At 45.0% G+C, this 12,011-nt stretch overlaps 1 long non-coding RNA gene across 1 annotated transcript in view; it reads left to right on the top strand.

Moving 5' to 3' along the window:
* The first annotated feature begins 783 nt into the window (after positions 1-783).
* Positions 784-12,011, top strand: part of LOC142830854 (uncharacterized) — a 48,115-nt gene continuing 36,887 nt past the window's right edge. The window contains exon 1 of the long non-coding RNA XR_012906382.1: positions 784-1,023. This is a non-coding gene — a long non-coding RNA (uncharacterized LOC142830854). The remainder of the gene's footprint in view (positions 1,024-12,011) is intronic.

A 12,011-nucleotide genomic window follows, 5' to 3' on the forward strand; every position in this document is an offset into this window, starting at 1 on the left:
TTGCGCAAAAGGGCATATTCCTGAGCGGGAGCGTCAGAGTTCTTGCACAAGAAGCCCTGATTTCATACATTAGAACGTCAGTTTACTTGTGCAAGAACATGTGGCCAGTGTAGACAGGCAACAAGTTTTTGCTCAAGAGCGGCCACTTTTGCGCAAGATTGCGCCAATGTATGCACAGCCTGAGTGTTTGGAAAGTGAGAGAAGCTGGGACAGCAGGGCTAGCCACATGTGGTGGCATAGCAATAGGACACACAGGCGAAGAAAAGCATAGGAGAGGGTGATGTGGGCAACCAGGAGGGAAACTGGGGGAGAGGCTATAGTCCACTCTAGAGCTAGTCAGGAAAGAAGGAAATGAGGGTTTGGGGAAGAACCCTGTTGAGCATTTGGCAGCCCTCCCACAATTTTGTAAAGTTCAGGTTGAATGTCACCTATCCCACCAGGCTGCTATCAGCTGCTACTGTTCCTCTCACCAGCACCTAAAGGTCTGCCACTGAGGAGACTGGCTAGGGGGCAGCAGGATGGCCCATCAACCTCCCCTCAGGCTGCAATCTCTGCTGGATCTGAATAAAGCCGTAGTAGGGAAGGGAAGAAGCAATGTGAGGGGCCCCAGGGCCTCAATAATTGCACCACTTTCCCTCAGCCAGGCCACAGAATATTCCCTTTGTTTCCCAGACAGACCTCTAGCAGACCTCCACAGAGATCTCTGCTACCAACTCTCAGCAAAAGGGAACATTAGCTCATTAAATAATTTGGCATCAAATGCAGTGCTTTCAGCTGTGCAAACCTTGGCAGCTCTGAGGCAGTACATTGGTGAGTTTGGAGGAAGGAAGAAGAGAAATGTGGTGAGGTGGCCTGAGAAGTAGTTGGAAGAATCAGTGGGAAACAGAAAATGCTGGGAAGTGTGTACATAGCCAGAAGTCAGAAAGAGAAAGTGAAGAGGCTGCAGTGTGATGTGGGAGGTTGATATTGTGTATGCCAGGATATGGAGTCCTTCACAAACTGCCATAGGAAAAGGAGACCCAGGTAAGGGCTGGCAGCCTTTTATATTTCTTCTTCAAAAGGGAGTAAGGAATATATGTTAAAACCCATTTTGGGTTGCAACTAAGGGGTGGTATCCTAGTGATGCAGGAAAACATTTCTAGTCCTCCCTTATAATTACTTAATTGATATATCTTATAGTTTAATGTAAGCATATTGAAGTAGTGGATGAGATTAAGGTTGTTGTAGACTTCATTTTGGAGGGCATTATTTAAACCATCAGTGAGAGATTTAATGTACAATACTGATGTTTGAAGTTGATGGAGGGGGGTGGAGGGAAAGAGATTGTGCTCAGCAGTTCTGAAAATTCTGACTATAGTGCCTCTCACTGGGCACCTGCAGTGCTGTAGATTATGAAAAATCCACGTCTCGCCTCCCCATGGTCACAAGGAAAGTGTTACGGAGTCAGGAATAGATCAGTCCCTTAATATTATTTATGACTATCCTTCCTTGTATGTTTTTGACATTTTATTACAATTGTGCTACTAAAAAAAAATCTGAAGCAACAGGAAGCAAGCCCGGCCAAACCTTATGGTAGTGGGCTGTTAGTTTAAGTAGATGCTTGCTTAAAGCTGGCATAATGCTGTTCAAAAAGTCTCATAGGAGTAGCTGTGTTAGTCTGTAACTTTAAAAACGAGTTTTCCTGTGGCATTTTAGAGATTAACAAAAACGTAGATAGTATCCTGAGCTTTTGTGGGCAAAACCCACTCAAACTCACCGGAAGAAGTGGGTTTTGCCCACAAAGGGTCATGATACTATATATATTTTTATTAGCCTTTAAGATGCCACAGGACAATTTGATTTTATGATGCTGTTCATCATCTGCACATTTGTTATAGAACCTAAGTTATTTCTTTGACAGCTTTAAGAAAAATGCTCTTAACAATATTTTATTTTTGCAAATATATGAAATCCAAAGTAAAGTAAATATATACCCTCAAGGTTTTAACAGGATTTTATTTTGTATATGTTAGGTGCATCCATTTTGTGACACTTCTGCCTGAAAAATAAAAAATGCCTTTCAGTTTTAGCTTCAAATGAAAATTGGACAGAATTTTCCTTGTTTTTACTATACTATCAAAAAATTGCTAATATTTCTGACTACTATGTGGCATATATAAAGGCCTTCTAGCCTATATTTGTTGTTTTCAAATCTGTCTCTCTAAATGTCTAACAAAAACATATATTTGTGTCAAAGTTGATTACATCAAACTACTATGTATTAGACCAGGTAATCTGCTTGAGAGATGCAAAAATCCTTTTAAGTTATTATTGAGTAGACATAATTGATTTCCTTCCCCCCCCCCCCCCCCCCCCCCCCCCCCCCCCCCGCCCTGATAAAATAGAATAGAATTGATTAACTTCCACCTGTGGGATACTACTCTGACCATCAGAGACATGCCAATATATCATACTGCTCAGTACTGACTCAGTCTTCTAGCCTGTGGTCATTCTACCAACAATGGGGCTATGTCTAAACTGGCGGCTTCTTGCACAAGAACACCTTGTGCAAGGGTTCTTGTGCAAGAAAATGTCCACACTGCCATGTGCACGCTGTGCATTTGCGCAGGAGCTCCCATGGCAGTGTGGACGCTCTCTTGTGCAAGAAAGCTCTGATGGCCATTTTAGCCATTTTAGGGGTTTCTTGAGCAAGAAATCCCTGCCGAGCATCCACACTGCCGTCTTGCACAAGAGCTCCTGAGCAAGAGGGCTTACACCTGAGAAAAAAGAGTAACTCTTGTGCAAGGAGCCCTCTCTTATCACGCCGTACTATAAATTTACTTGCGCAAGAGTGGGTGGGTGCAAGCCTGCAACATAGCCTGGATGTTGGATTGCAAACAGATCTCATCTCAAAGTCTAGCTTCCACCTGTGTCTTGTCTAGAAAAATTACTAACTACAGTTTTTTAAAAAAGCAGCTGGTCAAAGAGGAGGAATTTTAATAAACTGAAACTATTTGTACTTATTTATAACAGCCTGTAAATCTTTGTGTGTGTGTTAGGGACAGATACATTTTTGGAAACATGAGTAGTGTGTCAGTATCCTCTTAATTCCTACTATTTTAGAACATTCAGTATTTACTCTTTTTTTTTTTTTTTTTTTAAAGAGGTGGTTTATAATATGCTAGCGGGTTTATATGCTCCCCTCTATTATGGAGGTAGGTTATGTGGAGTATAATTCCCTCTCCAAATACTGGAAATTAAGTTTTTTTTTTTTTTTTCTGGGATTGAATCTCCTTGGGTTCAGAACTTTATAGAGATGGAGTAGAACAGGAGTACTCAGATCTGGAGTGCTGATCTGGGCCTGACTGCAGATTTTAATTTTAGCACTTAGCAGGATCTGTCTGTCCGTGGATAACATTCATATATATTCAAGCAGCCACAGAAAATAATTGTTGTTGTAGACATATTCATCCCAGGAGATTAGAGACACAAGCTGGGTGAGAGAATATCTTTTTATTGTTAAGAAATAGGTTCAAAAATATTTATCTCGCCTAGCAGGTATCACAAAACAAAATCACAGGGAAAATAGTTTACATTGAAAGCTTGCACACTGATTCAAAGGGTGGGAGGGAGAAGAGGGGATCTTATCCTTACATAGATAAAATGCACAGATTCTATAGACTCACAGGTGACATGGATGGAAAATGACATCCAGAGATCTAAGGCAGCCTATTAGGAGCCCAAGCTCTGAAAACCCTAAGGCAGTAACTTGAAAACTTCAAATGCAAGTGTCTCTGCAGTCTGCTGGAAAGCCATATTCTGCCAGGAGGAATGGATCTTTTATAGCTTGCTGTCTGGATTCAGCGACTGGCTTTCAGAAAAAGAGAGGGACTGGGCAGAAAAGAGAAAAGATTTGGACATTGTAATGGAATGACTTCATCTATTCCCTCTTTTGGTTTTTAAATAAATGTATATTTTCCTAAATAAAAAACCTTTCCACAGAATGAACTGTAAAACACAATTCAAGAAGATGGCTAATAATGGCAAAGAATCTGGAATAATGTGGTTCCTTACTCACTCAAGATATCAAAATGTAATGAGTTAGTGAGTTCAGTGCTACAATTATGCTCAGCAATAGCCCACCCACGGGCCTGGAAAGAACTTGCTTTAATACAGAAAGGAATGTTGACCCAGACAATCTTTTTCCATCTGGAAAATGACTTATCATTCTAAATATACTCAGGGCCAGACCCTCAGCCTGTGTGTATTGGCATAACTTCATCAGACAGTTCTGGCCTACGTGTTTCAGTGCCCCTTGTGAGACCCCTGTGGCTTTGGTGCCTCGAATGGTATTCCTGCAAAGGACTGTTCCAAAGCCAGGGCATAATACTGATCCTGTGGATCCAAGACAGATGCCAGGCCTCTTTTAGAATCCAAAGGCTTGGATAAAACCCCCAAATTATGAGTTTACTATACCAGTCCGTGGGCCCATTTCTGGATCCAGCTGGTCAGGTCATGTCGGATTCTAAATGACATTGGATGTGAGCTTGCTGGAGCACTACAGTTCAGGCCAGCCTTCCTATGGGGGCCGGCTCAGATTAAAGAATCCAAACAATCTGAATTTTGGACAAGCTGAAGTTTGGGTCTTGATTTTAGGTAATCTCTAAAATGTGACAGCCCCCCCCCTCCCCACACCTATCCCAAATCACCTATTTTAACATTCATAAAATAGGCTTAAAATGAGGCCTTAGCAATGAGAAATAAGAAATTGCTACTAAAAAGATAAATCAGTTTCAGAGAGTAACCTGACAGTTCTCCAAGGCTTATTGCTATTTGGGGTGGGTTGAGGAGCCGTAGTAATGGAGTAGAGATGCCTGGGGCATTGTACCTGTCTAGGCCGCACAGGCAGCATGCTTTAGGGAGTGCTGGGGGCGGCCATGATGCTTGCCCATGCCTTGAACAGGTGAGTGTTTGCAGCATTGTTGTAGCTATGTTGGTCTCAGGATATGAGACTGATAAGGTAGGTGAGGTAACAGCTCTTATTGGACCCATTTCTGCTGGTGACAGAGACAAGAAAGAGTCATTCCTGCTGGAGGCACAGGACAAAACGGGGACATAGTTCTGGGTGCTGTGAGAATACTCAGTTTGCCTGAAAGTATTTGTGAATTTGGCACTGACTTGTCAAATAGTTTTTCCCATGTGGAGGTGGGCTGCTTAGCTTCATGAGGCGTACAGGGGAGGAGGCACTACTCTCCTTTATAATTTATAGTATAGTGGTTAGGGCATACAGCAGGGAAGGAGGAAACTTGGATTCAAATTCCTGTTCCAGAGCTCCATTCTCTGGGCACGTCTACACTACAGCGTTATTTCAAAATATCCAATTTTGAAATAGTTATAGCATTTGGCTATTTCGAAATAGCACGTCCACATTCAGTGGACACTGAATTGTATTCAAGGCTGGCTGGAACCAGTTTTGGCTGCGCATCAGGTCAGGAGTTACTTTGTGTGGCTGCTGTCTAAGGCTAACTGAGGCCTGTGCTTAAAGGGACCCTCCCTGGACAGCTGGTTCTCAGGTTTCCCTGCTTGTTTGACAGTGATGGCACTCATGCGTTGTTGCCTCCCTGGCCTCAGATGACACTGGCGACAGTTCTGCTAGGGTGGCCCGGGGGTCCTGGCTGCTCAGCACACTTTGTCTGGTCTGCTGTGGCTCCTGGCTCTCCTCCTCGATGCCCTGGTCAGGGTCCTCTGACCCAGGATTGAGAAACACCTGGGGGGCATGGATCATTCCACCCTCCAGGATGCAGTCCAGGGCATTGAAATAGGGGCAGCTTGGTGTGTGTGGCCCTAGTTGGGAGCTGCCCCCTGTGGCCCTGGCCTATGCCTGCCAAAGCTCTTTTATTTTCATCTGCACCTGCTCCTGGGTGCAGATGTGGCCTTTCCTGGACATGCTGGAAGCTATCCTGCCATAGACAGCCACATTCCTCCATCTAGTGCGGAGATCATGGATGTTGGATGATTCCCCAAAAACCTCAATGAGGTCCATGATCGCCACACTGAACCAAGAAAGCACCCACCTTTTCTGGTCCCTGGCAGGCTCCTGGGAGCAGGCAGACTGCTCTTGGGGAGTGGTGGAGGGCTGGCTGCTGGTGGCTTGCTGGCTCATATTGGGACCACTGGGTCAGGGGCAGGACAGACTGTTTGTTGGGCTGGCAGGCTTGGAGCTGACACAGGCACGATGGACAGATTCTACCCCTTTAAGGTCTCCGGGGAGGGGAGGAGGGAGAGTAGTTTTCTTAGTTGTGGCCAGCAGGACACCCTGGGAAGGGCTGGAGGCCCTCTATTTCGAAATAAGGATCTACACAAGGCTTATTTTGAAATTGAAATTGGTGTTATTCCTCATGGAATGAGGTTTACCAATTTCAAAATAAGCCCTCTGCTATTTTGAATTAATTTCAAGATAGTGGTTGGCTTGCGTAGATGCTAGGAAAATTATTTCGAAATAACGGCTGTGTAGACGTGTTATTGAAGCTGATCCTCTTAGTATAAAATACTGGAATAGTCTCCCCCTCAACCTGCCAGCAAAGTGAAAGATCTGTTTGCCCAGTCCTTTCCTGCACCATGATTTTAACTGGTAGAATTATATGTAAAGCTTTCAATGTGTGCTAGATCTGAGTCTTGCGCATGTGCTGAGTGGGTGGGGAGGAGGTGGGGTGGTAAGAGCAGGAGGCTTCCTGCACACAAGACAACTAAAAATGTAGCATTTTGTCCTAAATACACTTCAGGAGTATTCAGAGAACACTACTTCTTAAACAGAGCTCATCAAAAGAGGCTACAGGGGTTTTTTTTTGTTTGTTTTGTTTGTTTTTGGTAAAAGTTAACTTGCTTAAAAGTTAACAAGTTTGCAAGGAATGTGAACTATGCTCTAAAATTTTTAATTGGAAGTTTGTGCAAGCAGCCCTCAACATTTACATGTAGATTCTGTGCACGCAGAGAATGGACATCTGATTTATGCAAGGTAATTAAATATGTAGAAATGGGTACTCTGAATTGTGCGCTCATTTCCCCACTGCCCTGCCATCTTTGGTCATTGCTGCCAATGGAAAGTACAATGCTACCATTCTCTTGGCTTTGTGTTTAATGCCCATTTGGCATTCACTTTGCACTGGTTTACCACACACAATGCAGAATAATGGTGAATTGGACCCTCTAGGTATAAACCTTAAGGCATTAATCTGAATATGTGAAGAGGATCAGATTTAATAGTTATGTTGCTTAAAAATAAATAATTGAACTGAGACACAGTATTACTAACGTGCCCGGAGTGGGGACTTTCTAAAATGAAAACCAAAATGACTTCTGCTGTTTTACTATATGATAGAGCCCCGTGCAGTTCATAAGCAGATGCATCTCTTGCTAGCATGGATGGATGCTGCATCTATCCACAAGCCAGAGCTTGTGGTAGTTCAGTGCAGTTTCTAAAACATCAAAGCATATAAAACAATTGTGTGCATTATAAATGTACCCAGGATGTCAGAAAACTCCATTTTCTGCATAGAGCTGTGTTTGCATTCCAAAAATTTAGACTTTCAAATATGAAATTTACAATCTAGAGATAAGTTTCTGACTTCTTGCTATCTGTTTGAGTGGTAATATTTATTCATTCTGAAAAGAATACATTACTTGAATTTCCATAAATTTACATAAAAGAAAAATGTCTAGCTGGCTTGATATTATGCTTGACAATATTTTGAAACTTGCATTTGCATAAGGGCATGGCTCAGGCCACAAGCTGGTAGGTTGATCTTATCTTGTAGTCCTGAACTGGGTATTGGACTGTTCTCCATTGTTTAATGGAAAATAATCAACCCCTGCCTACATTCCTGTACTTTCCTCAAGGTATGCGAAAGATAGTGGACCAGATCTTATTCTTTAGTGAGTGTAAAATGAGTGCAGCTCTACTGACTTCAATATATTGTAGCTGTGTTTATGACTTGACTTTAGTAAGGCCTTTGACACAATCCCCCGTGACTCTCTCTAGTTTATTGGTCCAGTATGAGTCAATATTTTGATTAATGTCCTTGATGATGGATAAAAGAAGATGACAAGCTGGAAGGGATTGAAAGCATTTTGGAGGACAGGATTAGAATTGAAAATATTGATTAAACTGGAGAATTAGTCTGAAATCACTATTATGGAATTTAAATAAAGACAAGTGCAAACCAGTACATTGGGAAGGGAAAATCAAATGCCCAAATACAAAATGGGGAACAACTAGCTAGGAAGTAGTACTGCAGAACAGAATTTGGGCAATATAGTAGATTGCAAAATCAATCTGAATGCATAATCTGTCACTATTATGAAAAGGGCAAATTTAATTCAGAGGGGTATTCTATCTAAGACAAAGGAAGTAATTTTTCTGCTCTATTTGGCACCATGTAAGCTTCAGCTGGAGTACAGTGTCCAGATTTGAGCATCAGACTTGATGAAAGATGTGGACAAATTGGAGCAAATCCAGAGGAGAGCAACAACACCGATAAAAGATTTGGAAATCAAGACCAGGGTTGAAATGATTGGGCATGTTTTTAGACTAAAGAAGACTAAGACTATTTTGAATATGGAAAAGATGTTAGAAAGGGGACAGTGCTCAACCATACTTCATTTACACAGCAGGTAGGATAAGAACTAACTGACTCAGTTTTTAGTTAAGGAGTTTTAGGCCTGATCTACGTTACAGAGTTAGGTCAAAGGAAGGCAACTTATGTTGCCCTATTTAAGTACGTGCACATTTGATAGTCATGGTCCCACCAATGTACATGTCCTATTATATCTGCATAATAACTTCACATGAGGCTCTGAGCACAGAGATCTTGCTGGGAGCCTGTGTGGCTGCCCAGCTCTTGGCAGGGAGTCAGGAGCCTGGGCAGATGCCTTGCTTCTGGTGGGGAGCTGGGAGTTGGTGCTTTCAGTGCTCCAATGCTGCCCCTCTTCAGCTGGTGGAAGTACTTCTGATGAGGACTTGCACTACTGACAAAAGGGCAGTGTGGGCACGAACCATTGCAGTAATTACTGGGGTGCCTGGTAAGTTGATTTATGCTAGGTAGACTCAAGTCTGTAGTGTAGACTTGTCTTTAGATTTGATGTTAGGAAAACTTTTTACATTGAAAGAATAGTTAAGCACTAGAACAGATTACCCTGAAGAGGTTGTGGTATCCCCATAGTCAGCAGTTTTAAAGACTAGATTAGATAAACATCTGTCCTGGATGGTCTAAGTACGCTTAAATCCTGTCTCAGCATGGGGAGGTGGAGAAAGGACTAAATGACTTCTGGCAGGCCCTGCCAGCCCTACGTTTCTATGATTGCATGCCAGTGTACACCAAAGGAGAATTAGACCTATTGCTCCTTCTTGGTTTCCTCTTAATTTCCAGTGTGGGACCTCTTTTGTTTTGTGTTCCCGTCTCTGGGACACACAAACAAAACAAAACTTTTCTCCGGCATCTCAGAATCTAAGCAAAACATTGGAAGTGCTTCCCCCACTCTCCTACCGATACTTTAAGACCCTTTCAAAATATCCCAGAGTTTGAACATCCTTGAAATTTTGCGGCATTTGAATCCAAGCCTCACATTTCAAATTCATTACTAACTGGAAAACCCTGAAAGGTTTGTGTACAAGGAAAGTAAGAGTTATCTCATTTTGCACTGGAAATCAGGATGGAGATTGAATCTGAATCGGGGATCACTAACTGATTGACTCACCCTCTCACTGACAAGAGAGGGGAAAAAATGCCTCTACAGCAGGGTTTTTGGCATCACACCCCCCTTTTTTAATTTTTGAAAAACTCTCATGCCCCCCCCCAAATAGTAGCAAAACTTGTTGAGCAAAAAAAAAAAGGAACTGAACAGGGCAGCAAAACTTGATGGCAGGGGGAGGCTGGGTCGCCTCGCACCCTCCTCCCCCAGGGTGGCACACACCCCAGTTTGGGAACCCATGCTCTACAGCAGGGAAGTCAAAATGTCTCCACAGAGACAGTTGCTTGGAAGGTACAAGGTTAATCCTAGCCTAAAGGAATCACCTCAAAATAAAGTCTCCAAGGAGGAAAATACTGTAGAGTTATTTAGTTCAGCAGTTTCTTTACATGGACCACTGAGACCTTTTTAGGAGGTTTCAGGGCCCCTGGCTGATGCCAAGTGCTCCCCCCGCCCCTCAAAGCCAGCTGCAGTGCAGGGCAGAATCGAAAAACCCAGTGGCCACTCCCCACAGGCTGAAACCAGGAGCTCTTGTGCTCATCTGAAGCCAGCAGTAGCATGGGGCAGAAGTTGGCAGCCCCAGGTCCACAGGGTCTAAAGCTGGGAGTCCTGTTGCCACCCCCATCTGACATCTGCAAACATGTTGGGGCTCAGGGTCAGAACCCGAGTCCTGCTGCTGCCTGGCTTATGGGCAGGGGCACAAGGGTGTTGCTCCCCCAAACTGCAATGCCTTACCTAGCATGGGGCAGTCCCAGGGCAGCTCCAGTCCTCTTTCCCCAGTTCCCCTTAGGCCCTAACCTCTAACCAAGTTGTAAGTGGGAAGCCAGAGCCAGGTAGTGTGGGGCAGGTGCACCTCTGGCTGGCTGTGCCATAGAGCAGGCAGCTGTGTCATTCCCCCATCCAGTGCTGCTCCAGGTTGTGGCTGTTCCTTAGCTCCCTGCCTACTTCAACTATTCATGCAGCTGATCAAAGCTACCTTGGCAGGTGACCCACCTCTGGGATGGCTCAGTTCTTGGGGAGCAGCCACCTTAGGGGGAGCTCTCCTGTCACCCCGCGCTCTGAGCTACACCTCTCCCTGCATCCTGGGTGGTTTACAAAGTTTTTGAACTAGGAGTCCCCACCACCTCCAGTTATAATTTTTTGTTGTTGTGTCCTCCCAGAGTAGCCTGCTGAGGTGAGTCAGGGAGTGGAGGTTTCATTCCTTACCTGGACCATACTGTGCAGAGCCCTGCTGGTCCTTGCCTCCCCCAAATAGAAGTCAAACTACACCTGTGCCCAGTGCCCCTCCTTCTCCCTCTTCTTTCCCCTGCTGGACCCTGGAACTTTTATAGAATGTGTGTGTGAGTTGGGGGGGAGGGGCTTAGAGAGAAGTTGAACCCCTACTGGAGTTCACAGTGAAAGACTGGGGCTGGGACCCACTACAATTCACAACTGAAAGCAGCTAGAATCATTCTGTCTGCTTAGTTATATTGTTGTGAGTAAGGAAACTTCAGTCTATGATCAAAGGCAAAGCAACTTACTTAAATGCATATGTTAATTGAGAATACAGGCAGTCCCCGGGTTATGTACAAGATAGGGACTGTAGGTTTGTTCTTAAGTTGAATTTGTATGTAAGTCAGAACTGGCGTCCAGATTCAGCCGCTGATGAAACTGACCAGTGGCTGACTACAGGAAGCCCGAGGCAGAGTTTCTCTGCCCCGGGCTTCCTGGAATCAGCCGCTGATCAGTTTCAACAGCAGCTGAATCTGGACGCCTGGGACAGAGCAGGTGTCCCCAAGTCAGTTGCTGCTGAAACTGTAGTCAGCCGCTGGTCAGTTTCAGCAGCGGCTGACTTGGGAACGCCTGGGGCAGAGCAGCTGGGGTGCTGCCGGGTTGGTCCAGTAGCACCGAGGAGCAGCGCTGCGGGACCAACCGGCAGCGCTCCAGCTGCTCTACCACAGGCGTCCGCGAGAAAAGCTTGGTCTGCTGAGAAAAGCCTCCCTCCAGCAGACCAGGGAGATGCGGGCGGGCGGGACTGAGACGGGCCGCGATCCCGCTGCCCACGTCCTCCGCGGCTTTGCTCCACGTTTCCCTGGTCTGCTGGGAGGACCCAGCAGACCAGGGAAATGCGGAGCAAAGCTGTGGAGGATGCGGGCGGCGGGACCGCGGCGCATCTGGGCGGTCCCGCTGCCCGGGTCCTCCACGGCTTTGCTCCTTGTCTCCCTGGTCTGCTGGGGAGCCCCCCCTCAGCAGACCAGGGAGACGCGGAGCAGCTTTTCTCACCCCGGAGGATGCTGGCGGTGGGACCG

Source organism: Pelodiscus sinensis, chromosome 10 (genome assembly GCF_049634645.1).
Source record: "Pelodiscus sinensis isolate JC-2024 chromosome 10, ASM4963464v1, whole genome shotgun sequence".
Classification (NCBI taxonomy): Eukaryota; Metazoa; Chordata; order Testudines; family Trionychidae; genus Pelodiscus; species Pelodiscus sinensis.